Source organism: Humulus lupulus, chromosome 4, assembly GCF_963169125.1.
Source record: "Humulus lupulus chromosome 4, drHumLupu1.1, whole genome shotgun sequence".
In the NCBI taxonomy this organism is placed as follows: domain Eukaryota; kingdom Viridiplantae; phylum Streptophyta; class Magnoliopsida; order Rosales; family Cannabaceae; genus Humulus; species Humulus lupulus.
This window is the reverse complement of record NC_084796.1, coordinates 68,919,559-68,938,654: the sequence shown is the minus strand read 5'-3', so window position 1 is coordinate 68,938,654 and position 19,096 is coordinate 68,919,559. Positions and strand designations below refer to the sequence as shown.

Genomic DNA, 19,096 nt, shown 5'->3' with positions numbered 1-19,096 from the left:
AAAAGATGATGATAATGATGATCATGAATTTGTATTTTGAATTTTGAATTTAAAATTTAAAATTTGAAATCTGGTTGTCGTCTTTTTCTTAAAAAGATTAACACCTTATTTTGTTGGAGATTGAATTTAATTAAATAATTAAATAAAATAAAAATACAAAATCTTTGAAAAGAGAATAGCAGTACATGCCTGACACAGTCCAAGGACTGTGCCATGCGTGTACCACATATACATATATTGTATCTATATAGTTTTTATTTCATTTATTTAATTATTTAATAATTTGAAAATGATTTTTCAAATTTTGTAAGTTAGATATTTACCTAAAACAAATTCTATCATCATTATTATATTTTAATATATTACTATTATTATTAAGAATAATAAGGTGATAGATAAATTTCTACATATATGATATAGAAGAAGAAGAGAAAAGACATAGAAAGAAAACACACAACAATACGGAGACAATTCAGAATAATTCTCTCAGAATTTTTGTGAGACAACTTTATTTTTTCTTTTTCTTCTTCTTTATTTTAGTCATTCTCATACCATAATCCAAGTTTTCATGTGTTGAGAAATACTTGTGATTTTTAAAATACAAACTCATGTTCTTTATGTGCCCACACCATTATTGAGGTATAGAGAATACTTCGGAAGATCGTGGTTTGAGTGCTCAAAGCTTTGGATAGGAATATTGCTAATAATACGAAAAGAATCAATGACACTTGATAGGCTTCAAGAGGTAAAAGTTTATGTTCTTGATTTTTTTTATTTATATGTTGTATATAAATATATTTTTAATTATATATTTGTTGCATGATTAATAATATTGTATGTTAATGTTTCTAGATTATTTTTTGGTCATATAAATTGTTTATATTATTAAAACTTTTGCTGATGCCGATTGGGAACTTGTCCTAATACTAGAGGATCCATTTCTGGATATTGTGTATTCCTTGGAAAGAACTAAGTCTCATGGAAATCCAAGAAACAACCTACAGTTTTGCAATGGCCAATGTTACATGCCAAATAACTGGGCTTACATCCATCCTTAAAGACTTTGGCATGAAGTATTCACCTCCAGCAATATTATTTTGTGATAACAATGCATCAATTCACATATCGAAAATCCGATCTTCCACAAAAGACAAAACATGTTGGGATTGATTGCCATATAGTAAGAGAGAAAATTCAAGCTCAAGTTCTCAAGTTGATTCATGTTAGCTCTTCACAAAATCTTGTCGATGTCTTCACAAAATCTCTTTTTCCCACTGCCTTCAAAGATCCAAGATGGGTATTCTTAACTTGTATACTCCCTCTTGAGGGGTCGTATTAAGATTAATAAACATCATTTGTTACATTATTCTGTTAGGTTGGTATTAGTTATTTTACTCACTGTTTAGGTTAGCAACTTGGTCTATGTATAGACTTCGTGTAAAGACTTGGTCTATGTATAGACTTCGTGTAAAGATTCAGCATCAACCAAAGAATAACAATTCTTTTCAGATTTTCCTCTTCTATATGGTAAACACTAATAATTATTTCACAAATTTTACATTACACTAGAGTACAACAACTCGACAATAACATGTGTAAATTTGGAGTGAAAATAGATGCCACAACAGCACTTGGAGCAAAGATAATATCAAGCAGAACAAAACAGTACCAATAGCGCCTTATCATAAGAGAAAGCTGAAAAAGAGTAGGACAAATCAAGCAGCAGGAGTAGAATTAAGGACATTATTTCTAAGGCCACCAAGAATTTCTACTAGCTTCTCAAAAGGAACTGGGAATAACTCTTTCACCACAGGTATCTCACCAAGAGCTGTCACTCATGAAAATATAAGTGGGGTTGTTTTTTTCTGGGTCTATAACTAAAACTTCCTCTTGAACTTTATAAGTACAAAAACTTGCACACATCAAAATGTCAAGAATACCCAGATTTTTCCCATCAAAAAAATAAAACCCATCTGGGAAAATTGATCCCTTAATTATTTTTTCCACAAGTATTGTAAATTTTTCATACAGTTCATGGACAGCTTTTTCTTGCGTTTCTCCATAGCTAAAAATACCAAGGAAAACGTATCTAATAACTGCAATAAGTATGACCAACCACACATAAAATTAAAAATAATGTTAGTCTTGAAGCACTGGAATATTATAAATGTAAAGTCTCAGGAAAAAAATAAAATAAATAAATAAATATAATATTTTTATTTTATATAGAGGTGGGACCCACCTGGGTCAAAGTCCCATTTTTTTTTCTTTTGGCCTTTTCCCTCCTCTTCCCCGACTACTCTCTGTTAGGGGTGAGCATCTAAACCGACAAACCGCGGTGACCGACCGCACCGCACCATACTACACCGCAAACCGCGGTGTCAAAAGTGTAATGGTTCGGTATGGTTTGTATTTTAGCTAAATCGCGCGGTGCGGTGCGATGCGCGGTTTGGCGGTGTGAAATTTTGGTTTGCACCGCACCGCACCGCATACTTACAAATATATTAAAAATAAATAAACTTTACATATATACCATTTTTTATAGCTACCCAATATGAGAGACTTGTATATTTTTTTTGTGTTTCACTGAACTTAATTGATAACTTGTGATGTTGTTTAGAACTTATTAATGATTTGTTATGAACTAAAGATTTAGTATTTTTTTTAAAATTTAAATTTTGTTATGACATATTTTTTTACACAAACCTTGGAAAATCACCCAAACCACACCGCAAAAAATGGTTTGGTTTGGTCGGTTTGGTGCAACCAAATCACATCGCATGGTGTGTTCTAGTTACTAAACCGCACTTGTGGCGTGGTGTATTAAAAAGTGTTCAAACCGCCCAAACCACACCGTGCTCACCCCTACTCTCTGTCTATTTTCTTTCTCTTTCTTTTTTTCTCTCTCCAAAGCAGCGCACGGCAAGCTTCAGACCAGCCACCACCGGAGCACCATTTCTAGCACGCGCCAGAGCTGCAGCTTCCCTAACCGGTGACGACGACAACCCTGAAATTTGGTGACCATCGGAGCAAGGACGCGCATGTACGATCACTCCGAAGTTTCGCCGTCAAAACTTTGAGGTGACTTTTCGGCGAACTCCGACTACCGTTCGGCGAGTGGGTGGTATCGTTGGAATCAACATCGTGAGAGGATCGTCGCCCACTAGGTCATTCCGGTCAACTCGCCATTTTTCTCCGGCGAGATTTTGGGTATCTTCGTCCTTTGTAAGCATTTTCCAGCAACATCGGACGTTATTTGGGCGAAGGAGCTGTACTTTCGTGATGTACTCATCGAGTTGATCGTTTTGATATATGTCATGCATATATTCGTTGAAGTTTCCGGTACTTCCACCAACCGCTATTGTGTTATGCTTGGGTGAGGTTGCGGAACTTGAAATTTTAAATATGGTCATATTATATGTTATTGGACACGATTTTGAATAAGGAATGCTATAATGATAATCATTTGCTTATTTGGTTGGTGCACGTAGGAAAAATGTGATATTAAAAATCAGACTAAATAATTCTTAGATCATCGTTAAGCTTAGGAGCATCGCTTTGACGTCGCTTTGAGCTCAAATTAAATTCTAAAGAGGTAGGGACTCAACTAGACTATTGGACTTATTTTATTCATATTAAATTGTATTCAACATATTCCAATTTTGATATTTATAAGATTTTTGAAAAATTGAAAACTTAACCTGCATATTTTCTGATCTGTTCTGAGGGCACTAAGTGCCAAATATATATATTTTTGTTCACTTATTTATGTAGGTTATGATTTTTGGGTTTATTCAAATGTGGCTATTATGCTGTCCAATTTTCTAAAATATAAAGGGAATATTATGTTTACCTGCATTTGGTTATACCGATGAGAGCTATAGTGATCATGATTGGTGCACGTTGTTATTTTACGAACTAGTCTCTGTGTCATCATAGGTAGATCAGGTGTCCACTCACCTGTAGGTGTAAAGACCTAGCAACTATATACAGGAAGTGTTCTGAGCCTCCTTTTATGGTGGTTATCAGGTCCGACTACCCGGTTTAGGATGTCGGATTTTCTATGGTGGGTAACGGGAACTAGGGATCTAGTGGACATTGTGATGTGCACTTGTAGCTATGCTCTTATGATTATTTGTGGTTTCTCTATTTTGGTTTATACATGATGATATATGTTTTGTTTTCAAAGCTAACCATGCAGGGGTTGTATTAAACTTTTGGGTCCTATGTTATTAGTTGTTTTCCTACTGGGCTTTATAAGCTTACCCCTATCTCTCTCATTCCAGGAGCCTAGTGACGGGAACGTGGAAAAGATGAATTATCGATGGGGCCAATGTGTTTAGCCTATTTCTATTTCATGTCATTGTCTTATCTTTTGAGCATTTTATATATGTATTCGACTTGGAATCTAATAATCGGTATATCTGAATGAGCTATGAAATAGTTAGGGATGAGGAATTGTGGATGCTAAGTATTATTTTGGGTGTGTATGACTTATTAAATTTAACTATTTGGTGATTACATAACTGTGAGAATATTATTATTTTATGTATAATGATAAATTATCATACTTTTATTACTAATATTTTTATGTATAATTATATGAGTTATTTCATTATTTTAACTTTTAGTACGATTTAATATAAATTACATGATCATTTATAAAGACTATTTTTCAACGAGGGTCAAAGTTTGGTTTTTGACCACCAAAATTATGGATATTACAAATCTGTCATGGCCTAGAGCTCGGGGCGTGACAATAAATTAGTATTATAAAAGCTTTTAAACTTTCTCACCTGTTGCTGGATAAAGCTTGCCCAGAAATGAACTTGTGGCCTTTTGTAAGGGTCCTCTTAAAAAAAAAAATTGCAGGACGAGTATTTTTCCATGCTTCATCGATATATTCAAGGATGATAAGTGATTCTGAAATGGGTTTTCCATTGTGAACAAGAATAGGTATTTTTTTGTGAATAGGGTTATACTTGAGCTTTTGCTCTTAAGTTCCTCTTCCACAAATTTGTAAGGTATACCCTTAAGTTTAAGGGCCAGTTCCACTCTCTTGGAGTAAGGGCTACCCCCACCATGCAAAGTAACATTATCCTCTTCTCCTGCCATGATCACTTAATTGGGTACTTAGTGTTGATTTTTTGAGTGTTTAAAAAGAGAAAGGATATAGATCACCGAATTGCGAGTCCTTTAAGTACTGTTTTCTTACTATTAGATTGGCATACAATGGTACAGGCTTAATTTTATAATTGGTTATACTGTATTATCAAGATTGCGTGGCTAATGATCCTTTGTGACATGAATTGATATTTAAAGATCGCTCTTATTGATAACACTTTGGAGTATGTGCTGAATGACTCAAATGATATTCTAGTCAATATTGGAAATTGTAATTTATAATTTCACAATAAATTCAGAACACGTAGCTACAGATTTTCATGACATATTAATACATATAAATATAAATAGTAGTTATGTAGCTACTATTATATTTGTGGGGAAAATGCGTAACAACCTAGAATATTTGTCGTAACAACCTATCTCTTGAACTCATATATATATATATATATATATCCAGACGGAAAAAGTCAGACTATAAAATGAGCAATCTGTAAATTGTAAATTTTAAAGGAGAATAAATTTCTATTTTATTAAAACAAACATTGGTCTACATCTAGCAAAAATTTACTAATATATTTAACAAGTTTAACTAGGCAATAAAATTTAAGAGAGGACTTGATGAGCCCTTACTTATGGTTGTGTGTTTGCTTATTTACATATATCTTTATATGTAATAAATGTGTGTTTAAAGAAAATTGTTTTTATTTTTTTTATTTTTAAGATTTAACATTTTTTTATTGTTACTGTTAGTATTAAAGTCATCTAAGTATAGGTAAATAAATTAAAGAAAAAAAAGTCATAATAATTTTTCAACACATATTTTAAAATTTCATATTAAACTATTTAAATTATTCTATCAATTATGTTTTCAAAACTATAGCCAAAACATATTTATGTCTTTCTTTTATTAATTATTTATTTTGTCATTGAATATATTTTGTTTATCCAAACATATATGTAATAGTGAAATAAATCTTTTTTGTAACATATTTTCAAATCATTGCACATTGCTTGCCCCTATTATATATATATATATATATGTTGTCCGTGTTTTTACCAAGTGACATGTGGTAGTTTCCGAGAGTAGTTAGGTTCTCCGAGATGGTTTAGTAGTTTCTATTGGGCTTACTATTTACTTAGAAGATAGGCTGCCCCACGTCTTCGGGCGACTCCTTGGGGGAAGGTTGTCCTCCAGCGGGCCATGCCCCGAGAACCTTGGATACGTTAGCTTGAGGTTCCTCCATGCAAGTCTTCTAGGCTTGCGAGAAGACCTCTCAGAGTCTAGATGGTAGCGCAAGGTGTTGCACGCAGAGACTCTGGCCCATAGGTAATTGTTTGACAAAGATGTTGTCCTACAGATCGTGGTGTCGAGCCTGTAGAGGTGACAAACAACATGTCCCAATGCGTCGCCTAATGTGGGAAGCGTGCAGCCATTCTCTGACACTGTCAGGAGCGTGTCTCCCCAGAAGATGGTGGGCTGCAACCTCATAAATGGGCCCTGTGTGATACACATAGGCCCACCACTACCTCTATCACAAAAATGTGTATTAATTAGCTTTTAATCCCAATTACTTGGGGATATTTTTGTAATAACTTCCCATAAAGGGAATTAATTGCTCTCAGCCTCTATAAATAGGGCTAGGGCATCCATTGTAAAGGGATCCCTAGACTTTTGTAGACAGAGCATTGCAAGAATGCTTCCTAAAACCCCATAGAAGCTTGCCCAACCAAGCTCCACCAATCCTAATACAATAGCCTCGTGGACTAGGGTTAATTAATAACCTGAACTACATAAATCTCTTGCTCTTTAGTGAATTTCTTTGAAGTTTTGTTTTATTACATTGATAGCGAAAAAAGGCAGTCAACATTTTGGCGCTTTCATTGAGAGCTTGAGGAAAGCTTTGAAGAATTGACAATGGTGACCATTAGAAGAAACATTCCAGACAACATTGTGCCTCCCACTGTGACTAAGGGAGAAGAATCCAGTCGAACACCTCCACTAGAAAACCTGGAGGTGGCCCAGGAAGACTACGATGAAAACGCCGAGTACGACGGAGAAGACATCGAGTTTTATAAGAGTGATTACTCTCAGCCCATATAGACGGAGGAGCCAACAGAAGTGGTGGCTCTCAAAGGACAAGTTGCCTCCCAGCAGCAAAAAAGCGATGTCCAGGAGGGGAATATCGCTGCCCTACATGAGATGGTTAATGCCATGAGGGATACTTTGGCAGCCCAAGGGCTGCAAGTGGACCCCCATGGAGAAGTACCGCCTAGGCAGCTAGCTGGAGTGCCACCTGTTATGCCAGTGGGCGTGCCGGCCGAGCACCCCATTGACATGGTGCAAGATCCGCCAGCTGATGTGCCACCTGCGCACCCATCTTTAGCCCCACCTACGAAAGAAGATCGTAGCAAAGGCAAGGTTGATGAAGAGCCTTTAGTTGGGAGAAAGAGAACTCATCGGGCATCCGAGCCCATTCAGCCCTCGAGAAGGGGCAACAATAATCAAAGGTCGGGTGCCTGAAGACACCGCCAGGCTGCTAGCTTTTGTGGAGCCTAAGGCCTTCCGCCCAGGCGTGCCACAACAGAACACGTTAGGCTTGGAGGTGGTGTCTCACCAGCACCTCGGCAACGTCTGAGTAATCTTGGCGAAGGGGCCAACAAGAGAAATTACTCTGCCAATTGAGGACAGGGAATCAACATCTCGGTTAACAATGAAGATGTTAACTCTGACGGGGAGACTGAGGTGGGATACCCCGAGGACTGTGGTCACCGCCACATGTAATTTGACCTGCAAGACAACCTGAATGCTCACAGGAATAGAGCAGCTCCTGAGGATAATCTTGGGAGACAACAACAAGCAAACCTCATAGATGACCTTAATGCTCGGAGGAGAGAACACCCGGCACAGAGTGACAATCAAAATCGTGACTCTCTCCGTGCAGAGTTGGAGAGTTTGAAAAGGATAATGTTGAAGATGGCCTAGAGACAAGGTCATGACTCTGACTCGGAGGATGACAATGAGGAGCCTTGTGCTCCCCACATTGTGGAAGCCCTATTTCCTCGAGGCTTCAAAATTACAAACATCGATTCATTCAGTGGAAGCACATATCCAACCAACACATATCTCGAAGTTCAACAGATTGGTGCCAGTTCACTACGTCTCTAAGGACGCTTAATGCCACGTCTTTCTATTAACTTTGACGAGACTAGCAAATGAGTGTTCAAGAAACACAAGCCAGGATCCATTCACTCCAAGCACCAACTATCCTCCTTCCGAAGACAATTCATTGCTTCTCAGAAGATGAATTTCGAGGTCAATGCTTTGGATAAAATAAAGCACGGACCACTTGAGACCCTTAAAGCCTACATCAAATGCTTTAAGGAAGAAGTAGCTAGGAACAAGAGGGTTGATGATGGCCCTACAAGCTGACATAATAGAAGATTCCCCACTATGGGATGACCTCTAGCAAAGAGGATGCCATAGGCTCAACGACGTCATATGTCGAGCCCAAGAATACATCATCTGGGAGGATGCACAGATTGGAGCCTTCGAAGGATCAGTCCCTTTCCCCGCTCCGTTTTTCCCAAACACCATGGTTCTGGGAACCCACTACTCGCCATACACTCTATTGATGGTGAGAACTTGTCAACCAAGTTAAGTTAGAAAAAATTGGAATATGGAACTTATCAATGAAAAACTTCAAATATTTAATCAGAAACTCAAAGAACAGTTGCAGAAAGAAAATTGTGAAATGAACTTGTATTTCTTATGGTGTAGTGCTACAGTGTTTTTTCCAATCCCCCTCCACGTGGAAGTGGGACTCCTTTTATATTGGGCTCTACTGGCCCTTGATACATGGTGGTCCAGAGGACCAGGTAATACACAAGTACGCTGTCAGGAGAGTGGTCTCTGGTGTAGTGGTGTCGGCTCCAGTACATGGTCAGAGTCTATGAGGATGTCTCCACTACTTATTAGTACGAGTGTCAGAGGACTGGCTCTAGGAGTAGTGGTGCTGGTGGTGGTGTCGATTCTGACATTCGGTTAGAAGCATAGAGGCCATCCCCCTCTCCTAGTACTCCCACTACTTGTCTAACAGGAGTATGTGGATTAGTTGTATGGGATCTTAAAGGTTGTACCCCGTATGAGGTTGTACTAATACGACCCTTTCGAATTGCACTTGGACTTTTACCTTCACGCGAGACACCCGCTTGAGGTGTTGTGAGCAAGACACTTGGTGCTCGTAGGGGTCGGGGTGCGAAACGGAGTCCTTGGGTGCTTTGCGCGTGGATGATAGGTGTGTGAGGCGCTGGCCTCCGTGAGGCCCCTTGGCCATCTGGGCACGTGTGGGGCGCACGAGGCACTGGCCTCCGCGAGGCCCCTCGGCCACCTGGGCACGCGTGGGGCGCGTGAGGCGCTGGCCTCCACGAGGCCCCTCGGTCACCTGGGCACGCGAGGTGCTAGCCTCCGCGAGGCCCCTCGGCCACCTGGGCACACGAGGCGCTGGCCTCCGCGAGGTTCCCTCGCCCATCTGGGCACACGTGGGGCGCACGAGGCGCTGGCCTCCGGGAGGCCCCTCGGCAATCTGGTCCTGAGACGTTCCTTCCCATGCGGCGTGAAATGATGGTCCTGCCGAGGTGCATGGATGCTAGGCACGCCAAGGTTAGCCTCATGTACCTATCCACGAGATGATGGTGGCCCAAGGGCCTCGTGGCCCAAGCATGTATTTAGGCATTCATGGGACCTTAGCGTGCACTTTGGACATCTTTCAAGCGTGGAATTTTGTGCATCCACACTTGCCCCCCAGTCTAGGAGAGGACCTTTAGGTGCTCTGGTAGACTCTTCTCTTTGATTCTTATAAATAGGCCTTCATGCCTAGCCTATTATTTACACCTTACTTCCTTAGCTTAGTGGTTTTGAGATTCCTTCTTCTTTCAAGAGGCGAGGGGTTCAATCCCCCACTATCTCATTTTTGTTATTGTTTCCTCCCCCTTTTTTTTTTTATATATATATATATATATATTTGAGCTCATTTTTGGTATGTCTATATCCCTTCATATGTTTGAAGGCTAACACATATTTTCTGTTTATTTTTTGCAGACACGTACTTTCGACCATTTGGCTCTTTTTGACCGTGACGGTGCTTTTGGCCCTCAACCTCCTTTTGACCACGACAGTGTCTCATTTTACCTACTTGAGGTATATTCTCTCTCTCTTTTTTTTTTTATGTTCATTGTCTCCAAATTAGCACTGCTCGGGATGGGGTATTTTGGCCTGAGCTTGTCGTGAGTTTATCTTGTTGCATGCCCCTTTATTCATACCCCATAGTGGGTCATTTAGAGCGTTTGTGCCTAGAGGTTTTGAGCCCCTTCCTTTGTGTTTTGTAGCAATCCTCTCATTTATACGTGAACCCTTTTTGCTTTCGGGATGAGGTCTCATGGCAGGTGAAAGTCCATTCCGCATTCCTCTGGGGGTCGAGTTTGTTGACTTGTCTTTAGACTCAGAGTCCCTTGAGGAAAATCCTTACCGTGACCATGACACCTTAAGGCAGGCCCGTATTCGTCATCTCGAGCACATGGCTGAACTTAGGCGTAAAATTTGGGTGGTAGAGAGTGAAATTGACTCGGTGTTGAGAGGAGACAGAGTACCTTTCCCCCTTGACCTTAACGACCACGTAGCGAACCTTAGGGTGACCCTTTTAGATTTGCAGATGGAGTTGGAATTTATGGAGGGACATCTCCCACCTGAGCCTCCTAGCCCGTTCTTTCCTGATGACTGTCATGGGGCTGTCCCGTCTTCTCCTCAGCCCTTATTTTCGATCTTCCCTAGTTTAGCGCTTCCGCAGCCGGTGCCTCGGTGGAAGACTCTTGCTAGGAAGAAAAAAATGGAGGGTAAAGTGTTCTGTCTCCTCCTCACCTTTTTCTTTTGGTTTTGCAGATATGTCGAAGAGAGGACGACGACAGGTGGCTACTGATGACCAGGACACTGCCCCCTATTGGCATCCTCCCTAGTGTCCCACGTGTCCGAAAATAAATTGATGGAAATAGTAGATAACTACCGTGTTCCTCCGGAGTACGCATTATACATCCCTTCGGACAAGTGTCGGGCTGACTGCCCTAATACAGGCTACATGGACATGAGCAAGCATATCCTAAAGGCGGGTGGTACAATCCCATTACACTCGTTCTTCGTCGCGATTCTCAACTATTTTGACCTCGCTCCAATTCAGCTGGCACCCAATAGTTGGCTGACCTTGAGCTGCCTCTTCATCGCATTTATGGAGCTTGTCTGTCGTGCTCCTACGGCCCAAGAGGTGCATTTCTTGTACAATCTTATGCCCTCTCCCAAATCCAAGGGCTTTTATTTCCTGGAAAAAGCCAATACTGCAGTCCCCTTGATAGAGGGTGTTGTGTCCAACCCGGGGTCCTGGAAGCAGGACTTTTTCATTGTGGAGGGCCCCCTTTCTGTTCGTGAGCACTTTCGTTCTGCTCCCAGTAAGTACTTCGAGCCACCCTTTTTTTTCTTTCTATTTTTTGAAACTTATTGTTTTATAACTTATATTTGTGTCGACAATGGTGTGAATCGTACAGAGAAATTCGCCATACCTGTAGTTGTTGGGTCGGAGGTGGACGCTGTGAACACACTCATCAGTGCTGACCCCGCTGTGAAAAGGGCTACATACCTCTTCACTGTGGAAAAACTCAACTTTCACAAGCTATCCCTGGTTTCAGATCCCGGGTTGCTATGGACTCTTCCCGGGTCAAAGAAGACGAAGGTTGTCTTGGCTGAGCATCGTTCGGGTGAAGGTGAGGCCGAGTGTGTGCCGGAGGGAGTCTCCCTTGGACACGGGCAACCTCACCAGCTATCTTCGTCCCCCGGGGAATGCCCTCCCTTTGCCCCTTTCGACCCTGACATGGCTTCCCAATCCCAGGGTCAACAGGCCATGCCGGGGCATTTTGTTTGCCCCGATCCTAAGGACTTTGACGCTTTTCCTCAGGCTCCCCTCGACCCCGGTCCATCGGGGGCTTACTTTCCCGATCTTCCTGCACCCCCTCCTGATCTACCCGGGGTTCATTTTTCCGATCTTCCTGCGCCCCCTCCTATTTCGGCGAGTGGGTCATCTGTCCTTACCCAGCCAGGTACCCTTGGCTCAGAAGGGGCGCCCTGGGTGGGTCGCATGGCGGCCTCTTACGGGCGGTGGTATGTCCAGATCGCCTCAGACCTCCCCGAAGCTGATTGGAGTGGTCTTGGGAGTTTCACTATGTTGGATCTTGGGGAGACTCTTACGCGCTCTACTGCCTAGGTGAGTTCAGGCATCTTACGTTGGCCTTATCTCTTTTTATTCCTTTTTTTTTGTTACTTATCACTGTTGTTGTTATTTTTCTTGTGCATGCCTATACCATGGCTTAGGGGTTTGCCGACTCAGCTCATAACCTTTCCACGTCGAATGTCGAGAGGGACCGTCTTGCGGTTCGGGTCCAAGAGTTCGAGAGGGAGCTTGCTGAAACCAGGTCTAGGCTAGAAGAGGCCTTGGCGAAAATTTCTGCCTCATCAAAAAAGAAGAAGAGGGCGATTGCTTAGGCCACGATGTTGCAGGAAAGGGTCACCAGCCTAAAGGCCGAACTCCAGGGTGCCAAGGCTACCGCAGCAGCGTCACAAGAGAGGGTTGCTTTCTTAGAGGTCGAACTTGAGGGTGCTAAGGCTGCTGCAGTTGTGTCGCAGGAGAGGGTCATTTCCTTAAAGGCGGACAGGGCAGCCATTGAGTATAGGTCCATAGAGCGTGTCCTTAATGGTGTATGGAGGCAGGATCCAATCTTCAATTTCTCCTCCTTTGGCAAGCACGCCGTTGCCTGGGCGACTGGGTGGAACGCCCGTGGCAGGAGGCCTTGAGATCGGCATTTCATAATTTTTTCCAGTTAGTTTGCTGTGGATGTATGCTCGTTCGAGCCTTATTGTGCTTGTAACAATTTTTTTTAAGTCTTGTCATGTTACCAAAACTCTTTTTTTTTTTTATATATATATACATATACGATTATTCATCTCTTATTCCTCTATGTTCGAGGTCTTTTTGAGCCTGTATGATGGGGTTTGGTAGGTTCCCCTTTTTATTTATCAAGCTAGAGGTCCTTTGGAGCCAATGTGAGAGGGTTCAATAGGTCCTTTTTTGGTGCCTCTTGATTGTTCTTATAAGGATATATTGACCCCTTGGGTTCTAGCTATCCTTTTATATATTTTTGCGCGTGCTTATTATTTCTTGCGAGAATCGTCATTCTTGTCATTATTCATAGTACTATTTTTGCAAGGGTCTCTTTTAGGACCCTTTTTGGCTAGATGGCTTGGTGGCCGCTCTAAGCTTATTGGCGGGTGCTCTTTTTGGGGCTTTTCCCTTTGAGAGAGAATCTGCCTTTATTTGGTAGTTTGTTTCTTTTTTCTTTTTTTTTTGTAAGACCTTTTGGCCTCCTTGATGTTCATAAGGGTAGCTAATCCTTGTGAACTTCAAGAGATGCCTTGCAAGGTCTCCTCCCTGTTTGTTAGGGTTCATCACACATTTTTTTTATAAGGACCTCGTTTAAGGCCCTGATATAAGGGGTCCTTTTGGGTTCTTCCTAATAGAGGGCCCTTTTTAGGATCCTCCTGATATGAGGAGTCCTTTTTTATAAGGACCTCGTTTAAGGCCCTGATATAAGTGGTCCTTTTGGGTTCCTCCTGATAGAGGGTCCTTTTTAGGATCCTCCTGATACGAGGAGTCCTTTTTAGGATCCCCCTGCTTGCTGTATGTTTTGCCTCCTGTCCTATCCCCCCAAGCGTCTGGTGAAATTTATTTCGGCAGGCACTTTGGTTGATGCTCGCATAGAGAAGAAAAATAACATGCGAAGTTGTGAACAATTTCATTCATAGTAGACAGGTTACAACGATATATATAAAAATTTTACATCTACTTGGGAGGTTATCTAGGCAACCTCTTTGATTCTTGTCTACTAAGCTAAAATAACATGCAACAAACTAAACACAAATACTGCTTGCATTGGATGTGGAAGTCTTACTGGTAGTACTTCTTGAGGTGTTCCGCATTCCATGCTCGAGGTATGACGATGTCATCCATGCGCGCCAACTTATAGGTGTTCGGTGGTATGCACTGAGCGACTTGGTAGGGTCCTTCCCAGTTTGCCCCCAGTACCCCCACCTCCGGGTCTCGCGTGTTGGGGAGTACCTTCCTCAATACTAAGTCTCCTACCCTGAACTTTCTCTCTCGCACCCTTGAATTGTAATACCTCGTCGCCCGTTGCTGATATGTTGCCAGCCTTAGTTGTGTCCTTTCTCTCTTGGCTTCCAGCAGGTCCAAGTTCCCGACCAACGCTGTGATATTAGCCTGGTCATCATGTGCTTGCGTGCGGAAGGAGTTAACCTTCATTTCTACCGGAAGGACAGCCTCGCAGCCGTAGGCCAAGGTGAAAGGTGTCTCCCAAGTGGTGGAACGAGGGGTGGTCCTGTAGGCCCAGAGCACATTTGGGAGTTACTCGACCCAGGCCCCTTTCAACTTTTCCAACTTAGTTTTCAAGTTCCTTTTCAGGATCTTGTTGATGGCCTCTACTTGCCCATTGGCTTGGGGATGTACTACTGCGGAGAAACTCCTCCTGATTCTTTTTGCCTTGTAGTAGTCCTTGAACACCCCTCCTTCAAACTGCTCGGAGATGATCTTGTAAGGCACTCCGAACCTGCAAACAATATATTTGTTGACAAAGGTGGTGATTTGCTTAGCTGTTATGTTGACTAAAGGCTCCGCTTCCACCCACTTAGTGAAATAGTCGACCGCTACCACCGCATACTTAGCTCCTCCTCTTCCTGCTGGTAGTGCCCCTATCAAGTCAATCCCCCACACAGCGAAGGGCCACGGGCTGGTCATGCTCACCAGCTCATTTGGTGACTGTCATGGGTAAGTCGCATGTCTCTGGCACTTGTCACACCTTCTTCCGAAGTCACTCGTGTCCTTCTCCATCGCAGGCCAATAATACCCCTGGCAGGTGGCCTTTTTTGACATGGACTGCCCCCCAGCATGGTTTCCACATTCCCCTTTGTGTATCTCTTGTAAAAATTTTGATGCCTCTCCCTTATCAATGCACCGCAAGAGTGGGGTAGAGAAGCCTCTCTTATACAAGACTCCATCTACTAGGGTGTACTGGGCGGCTCTGAAAACCAGTCTGCGGGCCTCTTTTTTATCCAAAGGCAAGGTCTCGTCATTTAAGTACCTCCCAATGGGTGCAAACCATGGCTCCTCGGAGCTCTTGACCGTGTTGATCCTTTCTTCGACTATGCTTGGCTTGGGGAGATATTTGACTGGTATAGACTCAAGCGTATCTTCGTCTCGTGAGGAGGCGAGTTTCACGAGTGCATCGGCATCCGTGTTCTGCTCCCTGGGGACCTATTCCATCGTGTATTTTTCGAACTGATCCAAATACTCCTTCACCTTGGTGAGGTGTGCAGCCATTTTTGGACCTCTAGCTTGGTATTCACCCTTCACCTGCAACACTACCAGTTGTGAGTCACTAAGGACATGCAAGTGGGATACCTTTAACTCCTTAGCTAGCTATAGGCCGGCCAACAGCGCCTCATATTCTGCCTCATTATTGGAAGCCTCGAATCCAAATCTCAAGGCACAATACATCTTGTGCCCTTCAGGTCCCATCATCACTATGCCAGCACCGGCTCCCCCTTCATTAGACACCCCATCTACATGGAGGCTCCATTCTTCAGGGTGCCTTTCCTCTTCATGCACTGGTTCATTCTCCTCTATTTCCCCCTCCTCTTGGGGTCGGTAGGCAAACTCGACTATAAAGTCTGCAAGTACCTGCCCGTTGATTGAGGTCCTTGGAGTGTAAGTGATGTCGAACTAACTCAATTCGATCGACCATTTTAACAATCTTCCTGAAGTTTCCGGCTTGGGCAAGACTTGACGCAAGGGGGTGTTGGTGATCACCTCAATCGCATGAGCATGAAAATAAGGCCTCAACTTTCGAGAAGCCACTATCAGGGCATATGCTAACTTCTCTATTTCTGGGTACCGGGTTTCTGCGTCTACCAACCGCTTACTCACATAGTAGACAGGTTGCTGGTGCTTCTTTTCCCCCTTGACCAAGGCGGCGCTTATGGCATGGTCTGATACAGCTAGATACAGGTACAACTTCTCCCCTTTTTATGGCTTGGCCAAAAGGGGTGGCTTTCCAAGGTGTTCCTTTAGCTTGGTGAAGGTATCCTGGCATTCATCATCCCAAGGAAAATTTTTGTTCCCTTTTAGGATGTTGAAGAAAGGGAGGCATTTGTCAGTAGACCTGGAACCTATTGAGGGCTGCCACTCTCCCCGTCAAGCATTGCACCTCTTTTTTGCTTCGTGATGGGCTCATTTCCAGCAAGGCCTTGATTTTTTCAGGATTAGCCTCGATACTTCGGTAATTCACCATGAAACCCAAGAATTTTCCTGACGAAACTCTGAAGGTGCATTTGAGTGGATTCAGCTTCATTCTATACCTTTGAAGGGTGTTGAACATCTCCATGAGGTCGCTGGTGAGCTCCTCCGCTTTCTTTGTCTTCACCAGCATATCGTCCACGTACACTTCCATGTTCCTTCCTATTTGATTCGCGAACATTTTGTTCACCAACCTTTGATAAGTGGCACCTACGTTTTTTAAACTAAATGGCATCACTTTATAGCAGTACAACCCCTTGTCTGTTATGAACGAAGTGTGCTCCTCGTCAGCAGGGTTCATGGGTATTTGGTTATACCCAGAATATGCATCCATGAAGCTAAGTAGTTCGTGTCCCGCTGTGGCGTCTACCAACTGGTCTATCCTAGGAAGCAGGAAGCTGTCCTTAGGGCAAGCCTTGTTGAGGCTGGTAAAATCCACACAAGCCCTTCATTTTCCGTTGGGCTTCGGGACTAGCACTGGGTTTGATACCCATAGTGGGTAAAATGTCTCTCAAATGAACTCGTTCGCCTTCATCTTGTCAACCTCCTCTTTTAGGGCCGCGTATCTCTCTGGGTCTAGTGCTCTCCTTTTTTTGCCTCACTGGCCTTGCCTTTAGGTCGATGTTCAAATGGTGGCACATGACCGCTGGGTCTATCCCTACCATATCCTCGTGACTCCAGGCGAATATGTCGAGGTTGGCTTTTAAGAACTCTACTAGTTTCTCCTTCATGTCACAGGCAAGGTTTTTTCCTACCTTCAACTTTCTCAATGGCTCATTCATGACCGTTACTTCCTCCAGTTCCTCTACCGGTTCAAATCTGGGTTCTTCTGTGACTCGTGGGTCCAACTCGCTTAGGTTCGTGCCTTCATGCACAACCATCGCCATAGGTGTTGTCGACTTTGTGGCTGTGCGAAGGGATGTGTTATAACATTCTCTCGCTTCATTATGCTCTTCTTTCATGCATGCTATTCCCTCGGGAGTTGGGAATTTCATAGCTAAGTGGTATACAGAAGTTATTGCATTGAATTCTCTTAGGGAAGGTCTCCCTAATACCTTGTTGAAGGCTGAGGTACAATCTACCACAACGAATTTTGCCATTATGGTGGTTTGTCTGGGCTGTTCTCCCATAGTGAGGGCTAACTCGATTGCACCCAGGGGCTGTATCGAATCTCTCGTAAATCCATACAAAGAAGTATTGCAAGGCTTTAGGTGTTGGAGGTTTAGTCCCATCTTCTCCAGCACTGGGTGATATAAGATGTCCACAGAGCTTCCGTTATCCACCAAGACCCGATGTACCCTCATGTTAGCCAGCTGGACAGTCAACACTAGGGGGTCATTGTGGGGGAAGTGTACACCCCGGGCGTCTTCTTCGGTGAAGGTTATTGAGTCATTTTCACCCTTAAAACTCTTCGGGGGGTGTTGCTCTAGACTTAGGACGCGCGGTGGTGGACTTCATTTGGCCTCCCTGGCATATCTGTCTCGTCCCTTCCTTGATTCGCCCCCGAATCCTGGTCCTCCAAAGATGGTCCTGACCTCTCCCTATACTTCTGGGGCCACCTCTCGTGCCCGCAGCGAGGATGCTCCTTCTTCTGGCCTATGGTTCTCCTTGCGTACATATCTGCCCAAGTGTCCCCTATGGAGGAGCTCCTCAATTTCCACCTTCAAATGGTTGCATTCCGCAGTGGTGTGGCCTATATCTTTGTGATACTGACAATACTTGCTGGGGTCTCTTTTAGACCGGTCTTTTTTCATTGGCGGGGGCCTTCTGAAAGGGACCTGGTTTTCGTTTGTAACAAAAATATGCTCTCTCGCATGGGTGAGATCAGTATAAAAGGTGTAGGGGCCCTGTCTGCGTTCATCATCTCTTGTTCCCTCATAGACCCTCTTTTTCTTCGCATTGCTTTGGCTCTCCCAGATTGAGGGCTTCGGTGGAGTCTGGTATTTTCCGGCCTTGAGGCTTTTGTGACCATCTTCCACGCGAATATACTTTTGCGCCCACTCGTAGAAATCATCCAAGTCCGTGACCTCACTCTTGAGCATGTTATCCCATAACTTGCTTCCTCAGCGTACTCCAGCTGTAATGGCCATTTTTAGCTCTTTGCGGGTCAAGCTCCCTACTTTAGCTGCCTCCATATTGAACCTGTGAATGTAGCTCTTCAGACTCTCATTTTCTCGCTTCACATTGGCAAGGCTGGTGCCTGGAATCGTGTAGTCCCACACAGCGTGGTGCTGCTAGAGGAATTAATCAGAAAACTGTTGCCAAGATCTGATGGACCCCGGTCTAAGTCTTTTGAACCATTTGTACACAGGTCCTTTCAATGTAACAGCGAAGCAATGACATCTGGTCCCGCTACTAATTCCCCTCAGCTTCATCAAGTCGTTAAATGCATCTAGATGGTATTTCAGATCTGTGCTTCCTTCATAGGGGGTCATATGGGGCTCCTTGAAGTTGGCTGGGAGCCAAATGGCTTGGATCTCCTTGATGAAGGGCAACTCATGATCGAACTC

The 19,096-nt window shown here is 43.3% G+C and overlaps 1 pseudogene; it reads right to left on the bottom strand.

The window, feature by feature from the left end:
- Window positions 1-1,715: 1,715 nt before the first annotated feature.
- On the bottom strand, window positions 1,716-5,115 carry LOC133832267 (glutathione S-transferase U9-like; annotated as a pseudogene).
- Window positions 5,116-19,096: the final 13,981 nt, after the last annotated feature.